The sequence below is a fragment of the Vanacampus margaritifer genome, chromosome 2, assembly GCF_051991255.1.
Source record: "Vanacampus margaritifer isolate UIUO_Vmar chromosome 2, RoL_Vmar_1.0, whole genome shotgun sequence".
Classification (NCBI taxonomy): domain Eukaryota; kingdom Metazoa; phylum Chordata; class Actinopteri; order Syngnathiformes; family Syngnathidae; genus Vanacampus; species Vanacampus margaritifer.
In genome coordinates this window covers 49,335,266-49,342,765 of record NC_135433.1, presented here as the reverse complement: position 1 = coordinate 49,342,765, position 7,500 = coordinate 49,335,266, and the positions used below count along the sequence as shown (strand labels likewise).

Sequence of the window (7,500 nt, the reverse complement as noted above, 5' to 3'; positions counted from 1 at the left end):
TCAAGTACACTAGCTACTTGCTAACAGACAGCCGCACGCTAAACTGACAGGATGAGAGCTGAACATGCAGTCAAAATGTTTTTCTGTCCGAAGTTTAGACGAGTGTAACCTTTAAAACAGACAACTGTTTTCTTTTTATCGGCTTACAGCCATACTACTCTGAGAACGCCCGATCTTGTCCGATCTCGGAAGCTAAGCAGGCTCGGGCCTGGTTTGTACTTGGATGGGAGACCGCCTGGGAATACCAGCTTTTTTTTTTGCACCTCCATGGCAAAAGTCAACTTTCTTAAAAGACCTCAAGTACACTAGCTACTTGCTAACAGACAGCCGCACGCTAAACTGACAGGATGAGAGCTGAACATGCAGTCAAAATGTTTTTCTGTCCCAAGTTTAGACGAGTGTAACCTTTAAAAGAGTCAACTGTTTTCTTTTTCTCGGCTTACGGTGAAGGAATATTTTGATTACTATATTAAGTGTAATCTTTGCGTGTCCAAAATATTGTATTCAGGATCTGATGAAGAAGTTTTCCTGCAAGAATTTATTTAGAGGCCTCTAAAGACACATTCAGGACATCACATCAGAATGCAACGATATGATCCCAAGTGTGTGTCAATTTACAGAACATCGACTCATTTATACAAAAAAGATAAAAGGTTCCTCCCCCCGGCTCTTGATTGAACAAAGGGCAGACATGTCATCTCCTAGTGACCAAATGTTGATGTTATTAGCAAGCAGACGTGATGTTATTAGTAAGCAGAAGTTTACATACAGACATGTTGATTCCAGGTTGGCCAAAGGTGTAATCTTATTAGTAAACAGACATTTACATACAGTTCCCCTTCTTGACTGGGGGAGAGATGCAATTAGGATCTAACCCCAGACTTTTAGACTCCAATGCCAAAAGGCTCTAAATAACATCATGCACATTCCTATCTTCAATAGCTTTGAGGGTGAGAGGATAAAATAAAGTTCACAAAATCATTACTCCACTGTATTCTTTTTAAACACTCATGATTATATCACATTGATATGCCTATAAGTAAATTCAAAAACAGTAAAACATCAAATTGAAAATATTAAATGTCTTCAGTCCTACCATTGAACTTCTATAAGTTCAAAAACCGGACATTTAATCCCACAATAGTCTAGAGAGAAAGTCCAGCGCGGATCTTGATCGTCGCAAAAATGAAGCAATGTTTATGTGTGGAGTTCAGAAAATAAGAATAGCAGGTGAGAGAGAGAGAGAGAGAGATAGATAGAGGGGCTTAGCAGTCAAAATTCAGTTTGATTCATTAAAAAATTCGGTGGAAGGGGCATAATAAATGTGAGGCATAACACTATGTGATGTGGTTAAGTGTCACGACGCAATAGCAGATGTGTCCGTCCCTCGAAGCCATCTCCTGATGAAGGTCTTGTTGAATGAGAAGTGCGTTCGACAGTTGGTCAATTTTTTTAAAAAGAGGCGTTTGTCAGCCTCTTTCCGAACCCTGGCTCACTGCCAGAGATCGCAGGAAAGGTCACGGGACTTCATTCCCAGTGTGACTCAATCCTTGTGAATTGATGAAAAGGGGATTTGAGTGATTTCCCCCTTTCAAACAGCAGATTGACACTTGATCAGCTTTTCCAACTGTGTCAATCCGTGCCCAGGGAAAAGGCACTCCAATGAATCTTGTTTCCTCCGCGTCCTTGGGTAGCTTGTCAGGTAGGCACTGGAACCGGGTGTGGTGGGATCCGTTAGATGGCTCCAATTGGTGTGGACGCAGATCAGCAGCTTAGTCAACCCCCTCAGTCGGAGTCAATTGATGTGATTTGATGAGCCTGGGACCTCTTGGCTCACATGTGGTGGATGTGGCCCCCACCATTATGATCAGCAAACCAAACTGGTTTTGGAGCTCCTTTTAGAATTGCAGACCGAAAAATTTGTGAATACAATACCGAATCGGTTGGCAAGTGTCCAGTCTTTAAGGAGAATTCGACAAGTGCCCGATCAATGAATGTAGCAGCGTCCTCATCAATTTTCTGAGTAAAAAATAAATCCGAAATGACAATTTCTGGAATCGGAAATAATTCACCTAATACTTCAAAAAGTGATAAATAATTCTCACGTGCTAGCGCTTCCTCATTTAGTAGAGAAGGCATCCCAGAATTAGACATTAAGGTCTCAAGTTGAGACAAGGGACACGCCTGTGTTAACAATGCACGCACATCCCCCGCTGTCAAAATCTGACCTATCACCTCTCTCTGCAAAGACCTCAGCCAATTCTGCCCTCCCGCCTGCAATGGCGGCAGTCTTTGTAATAACACGCTCAGATCTGTAGGCAGAAATGGCTTATATATAGTAGCAGAAGTTCCAGTGGCCGGATCAACTTTTGTCAACATGGGTGCCTGCAAACTTGACTTAGAGCGAGTCACTATTTCATTAGAAGCACTGTCTAAAAGTCCATCTGGTACGCTGAGGTCACATGACCCAGAAACATTCTCCACCGCACTGGCTTCCGCATACGCTGGAGGAGTCATTAACCTACGTCAGCCATGCGGTCATCAAACACGTTGCCGTTAGCCGAGCCGTGGCTCGTGGACTCGCTCAACACAGCTTTCCGAGCAACTTTCACAGAGCTGCCCAAAGCAAGCATTCTAGCGTTGACCAACATTTGGTCCACGACCTTACATTGTCGTCTAACTTTCCTTCCATTCGAAGAAAATATAGATGTGTTTTTCACGGAGTTAGTCAACAACCGGCGTTGTCTCACACACGCAAGCTCCACGGATTCCATTAATGCAATCAGACATACCTTAGCCTCCAGACATGGAAACCAACCATCATCACAATTAGTACGCATCCATTCATATAAAAGATTTTTCGACTTACTTCTCTGGCGTGGTGGGAGCGCTTCAATCATCACGAGCGTTGCAGCCTTTATCTGTTCACTCAGCAAAGGGTTCAGAATATGGACCGGAAGTTTATGCAAATCAAACCAGCCGGAGTCTTGATCAAAAATGTCGTCCATTATATGTATTAATTAGTCGTTTTTAATATTTATAAAGTCAGTGACGTCTCACTTATGATACTACGATATAACAGATCAAAAGTATTCTCATTAATCCCCCCAAAAAAAAAATATATATTTTTTTTTCAGACAAACACAAACAAGACGAAAACGAAACAGATATTAAATACCTTTTGCGCGACTTCAACAAATATATCCGGATCTTCACGGGCGGCTTATCACACAGCTCTGAACCGAAAAAACGGCAGGCTTCCTTATATCTCAATCCACGCACCGTAGCGAACTACGCGACTTACGGGCGTTTAGCTCAGCAAACACTACGCGTGATCAACGCGAGCTGCTTATTTCACAACACACATCCGCAACACATAGTGCGATCACCACTAGCTGCTTATAACACCACAACAACAGAATCAGCCTATTCCTCCGTGGTACTCAATGTCACATGCCGTTTTAAACGGCGAAGCGCTTCGACTTGACGTCACTTCTGTAAACACGGGGCATTCCTATGCGCGACTTAATATTTTCCCGGCTTCTTATTTAACACAACATACACACACCGAGGAATTATGTCCCTCGGTTCAGTAATTCCACACAGCACACACCTTGTTACCACACAGGCGGCTAATCCACTCCGCACTCCCAGTATCTTATATACTGACGGCTTATTCATACGAAAAAATAAAAAACACAACCTATTCCACCGCGGAAAAAACTCCCATGCATGGTTCAATGTCGTAGTAATTTTCAAAATCGAGGACTTTCCGTCCCACCGTAAGAAATATTACTACAACCCCCCTAACTTGTTCACAGATCCCAAATACAACTTAGCACAGACGAAATGCAACTGTATTGATCCCAAACAACCAGAATTTCTCTACGTGGATAAAATGTCCACTCACCTTGTTAATATTTTTGCGCTTTAGAAATCCGGTGTTCAGGATCAATCACAGCTGTTGAAAAAACGTCTCAATAAGTATCACGTCGGGGTCACCATTTTGAAGGAATATTTTGATTACTATATTAAGTGTAATCTTTGCGTGTCCAAAATAATTGTATTCAGGATCTGATGAAGAAGTTTTCCTGCAAGAATTTATTTAGAGGCCTCTAAAGACACAGTCAGGACATCACATCAGAATGCAACGATATGATCCCAAGTGTGTGTCAATTTACAGAACATCGACTCATTTATACAAAAAAGATAAAAGGTTCCTCCCCCCGGCTCTTGATTGAACAAAGGGCAGACATGTCATCTCCTAGTGACCAAATGTTGATGTTATTAGCAAGCAGACGTGATGTTATTAGTAAGCAGAAGTTTAAATACAGACATGTTGATTCCAGGTTGGCCAAAGGTGTAATCTTATTAGTAAACAGACATTTACATACAGTTCCCCTTCTTGACTGGGGGAGAGATGCAATTAGGATCTAACCCCAGACTTTTAGACTCCAATGCCAAAAGGCTCTAAATAACATCATGCACATTCCTATCTTCAATAGCTTTGAGGGTGAGAGGATAAAATAAAGTTCACAAAATCATTACTCCACTGTATTCTTTTTAAACACTCATGATTATATCACATTGATATGCCTATAAGTAAATTAAAAAACAGTAAAACATCAAATTGAAAATATTAAATGTCTTCAACGGCCATACTACCCTGAGAATGCCCAAACTCAGAAGCTAAGCACGGTTGGGCCTGGTTAGTACTTGGATGGGAGACCGCCTGGGAATACCAGGTGCTGTAAGCTTTTTTTTTTTGCACCTCCATGGCAAAAGTAAACTTTCACAAAAGACCTCAAGTACACTAGCTACTTGCTAACAGACAGCCGCACGCTAAACTGACAGGATGAGAGCTGAACATGCAGTCAAAATGTTTTTCTGTCCCAAGTTTAGACGAGTGTAACCTTTAAAAGAGTCAACTGTTTTCTTTTTCTCGGCTTACGGCCATACTACCCTGAGAACGCCCAGGTGTGGTTGATTGGTTGCAGCTGAGCTGATTGTGCCTGTGTGTGTCAGTTGGGCTGTGTGCTCCCCATTATGTGGTTTTGTGTTCTTTCTTTGTCTGTTTTTTAATTTGTTTTGGTTATTTTTTCTTTTTTTTGTGTTAGTTTTCAGTTTCTTTCTCCTCCCAGCTTCCTTGGCTGTGGAGGAGGGTTTATTCCCCCCCCAGAGCTTTTTGCTCTGTTTCGACTGTTGGAATGGATGTGGCCTTTGCTGGGCCCAGGATGTCTGGAATGGTGAATGGTGAGTTTTCTGGCAGGATGGTTGGCAGTGATGTGGGTGCGGATGATGTTCGAAGTGGTATGAGTGTGGTGCACAAGCGTAAGGTGTGTTTCGATAAAGAGCTGACGGTGTTTTTGTAGCTCGAAGGTGGTGCTGGTCTGTCTCCGTTGGCTCTGCTGAGGGCTACCAAGGAAGTCTGTGGTACAATTCTGGCCTGTCGAATGATTACCAAAGACAGGTTTGAAATGACTGTGGCATCCCAGGTGGCCAAGGATAAATTGTTAGATGGGTTTAAGATCGGGGAAACTAGGGTTCACGGGAGGGATATCTGTGTGGACGAACTTGTTGTGTCTTTCCTGGGCCTGCCAGCTTACATTGAGGATAAGGAAATCCTGCAGAAGCTACTCGCTTGGGGTGTTTCGGCCGTGTCCGAGGTGAGGAGACGGATGTGGCCGGGGACAAACATAGCTGATGGGATGAGGTTTGTAAAAGTCCACTTTACAAACCAAGTGCGTTCTTTACCATATTCCGTCAGGAATGTGTAACCTTTAAAAGAGTCAACTGTTATCTTTTTCTCGGCTTACGGCCATACTCCCCTGAGAATGCCCGATCTCGTCTGATCTCGGAAGCTAAGCAGGCTCGGGCCTGGTTTGTACTTGGATGGGAGACCGCCTGGGAATACCAGGTGCTGTAAGCTTTTTTTTTTGCACCTCCATGGCAAAAGTCAACTTTCTTAAAAGACCTCAAGTACACTAGCTACTTGCTAACAGACAGCCGCACGCTAAACTGACAGGATGAGAGCTGAACATGCAGTCAAAATGTTTTTCTGTCCCAAGTTTAGACGAGTGTAACCTTTAAAAGAGTCAACTGTTTTCTTTTTCTCGGCTTACGGCCATACTACCCTGAGAAAGCCCGATCTCGTCCGATCTCGGAAGCTAAGCATGGTCGGGCCTGGTTAGTACTTGGATGGGAGACCGCCTGGGAATACCAGGTGCTGAATGCTTTTTTTTTTGCACCTCCATTGCAAAAGTCAACATTCTTAAAAGACCTCAAGTACACTAGCTACTTGCTAACAGACAGCCGCACGCTAAACTGACAGGATGAGAGCGTAACATGCAGTCAAAATGTTTTTCTGTCCCAAGTTTAGACGAGTGTAACCTTTAAAAGAGTCAACTGTTTTCTTTTTCTCGGCTTACGGCCATACTACCCTGAGAACGCCCGATCTCGTCTGATCTCGGAAGCTAAGCAGGGTCGGGCCTGTTTAGTACTTGGATGGGAGACCGCCTGGGAATACCAGGTGCTGTAAGCTTTTTTTTTGCACCTCCATGGCAAAAGTCAACTTTCTTAAAAGACCTCAAGTACACTAGCTACTTGCTAACAGACAGCCGCACGCTAAACTGACAGGATGAGAGCTGAACATGCAGTCAAAATGTTTTTCTGTCCCAAGTTTAGACGAGTGTAACCTTTAAAAGAGTCAACTGTTTTCTTTTTCTCGGCTTACGGCCATACTACCCTGAGAACGTCCGATCTCGAAAGCTAAGCAGGGTCGGGCCTGGTTAGTACTTGGATGGGAGACCGCCTGGGAATACCAGGTGCAGTAAGCTTTTTTTTTTGCACCTCCATGGCAAAAGTAAACTTTCACAAAAGACCTCAAGTACACTAGCTACTTGCTAATAGACAGCCGCACGCTAAACTGACAGGATGAGAGCTGAACATGAAGTCAAAATGTTTTTCTGTCCCAAGTTTAGACGAGTGTAACCTTTAAAAGAGTCAACTGTTTTCTTTTTCTCGGCTTACGGCCATACTACCCTGAGAACGCCCGATCTCGTTTGATCTCGGAAGCTAAGCAGGGTCGGGCCTGGTTAGTACTTGGATGGGAGACTCCCTGAGAATACAAGGTGCTGTACGCTTTTTTTTTGCACCTCCATGGCAAAAGTCAACTTTCTTAAAAGACCTCAAGTACACTAGCTACTTGCTAACAGAAAGCCGCACGCTAAACTGACAGGATGAGAGCTGAACATGCAGTCAAAATGTTTTTCTGTCCCAAGTTTAGACGAGTGTAACCTTTAAAAGAGTCAACTGTTTTCTTTTTCTAGATTTACGGACATACTACCCTGAGAACGCCCGATCTCGGAAGCTAAGCACGGTCGGGCCTGGTTAGTACTTGGATGGGAGACCGCCTGGGAATACCAGGTGCTTTAAGCTTTTTTTTTTTGCACCTCCATGGCAAAAGTAAACTTTCACAAAAGACCTCAAGTACACTAGCTA

General features: G+C 43.4%; 4 non-coding genes and 3 pseudogenes across 4 annotated transcripts; all 7 read left to right on the top strand.

Annotated features, from left to right (window-relative positions):
* The first annotated feature begins 4,648 nt into the window (after window positions 1–4,648).
* LOC144047448 (5S ribosomal RNA) lies at window positions 4,649–4,757 on the top strand (annotated as a pseudogene).
* A 1,053-nt stretch (window positions 4,758–5,810) lies between these two features.
* Window positions 5,811–5,929, top strand: LOC144046211 (5S ribosomal RNA). Its single transcript, XR_013292515.1, has one exon. It is a non-coding gene; the product is annotated as a 5S ribosomal RNA (ribosomal RNA).
* A 187-nt stretch (window positions 5,930–6,116) lies between these two features.
* Window positions 6,117–6,235, top strand: LOC144046580 (5S ribosomal RNA). Its single transcript, XR_013292864.1, has one exon. It is a non-coding gene; the product is annotated as a 5S ribosomal RNA (ribosomal RNA).
* Window positions 6,236–6,422: 187 nt separating this feature from the next.
* On the top strand, window positions 6,423–6,541 carry LOC144047391 (5S ribosomal RNA). The gene has a single exon (XR_013293013.1). It is a non-coding gene; the product is annotated as a 5S ribosomal RNA (ribosomal RNA).
* A 186-nt stretch (window positions 6,542–6,727) lies between these two features.
* On the top strand, window positions 6,728–6,836 carry LOC144047253 (5S ribosomal RNA; annotated as a pseudogene).
* A 187-nt stretch (window positions 6,837–7,023) lies between these two features.
* Window positions 7,024–7,142, top strand: LOC144046540 (5S ribosomal RNA). The gene has a single exon (XR_013292826.1). It is a non-coding gene; the product is annotated as a 5S ribosomal RNA (ribosomal RNA).
* A 186-nt stretch (window positions 7,143–7,328) lies between these two features.
* Window positions 7,329–7,437, top strand: LOC144047401 (5S ribosomal RNA; annotated as a pseudogene).
* Window positions 7,438–7,500: the final 63 nt, after the last annotated feature.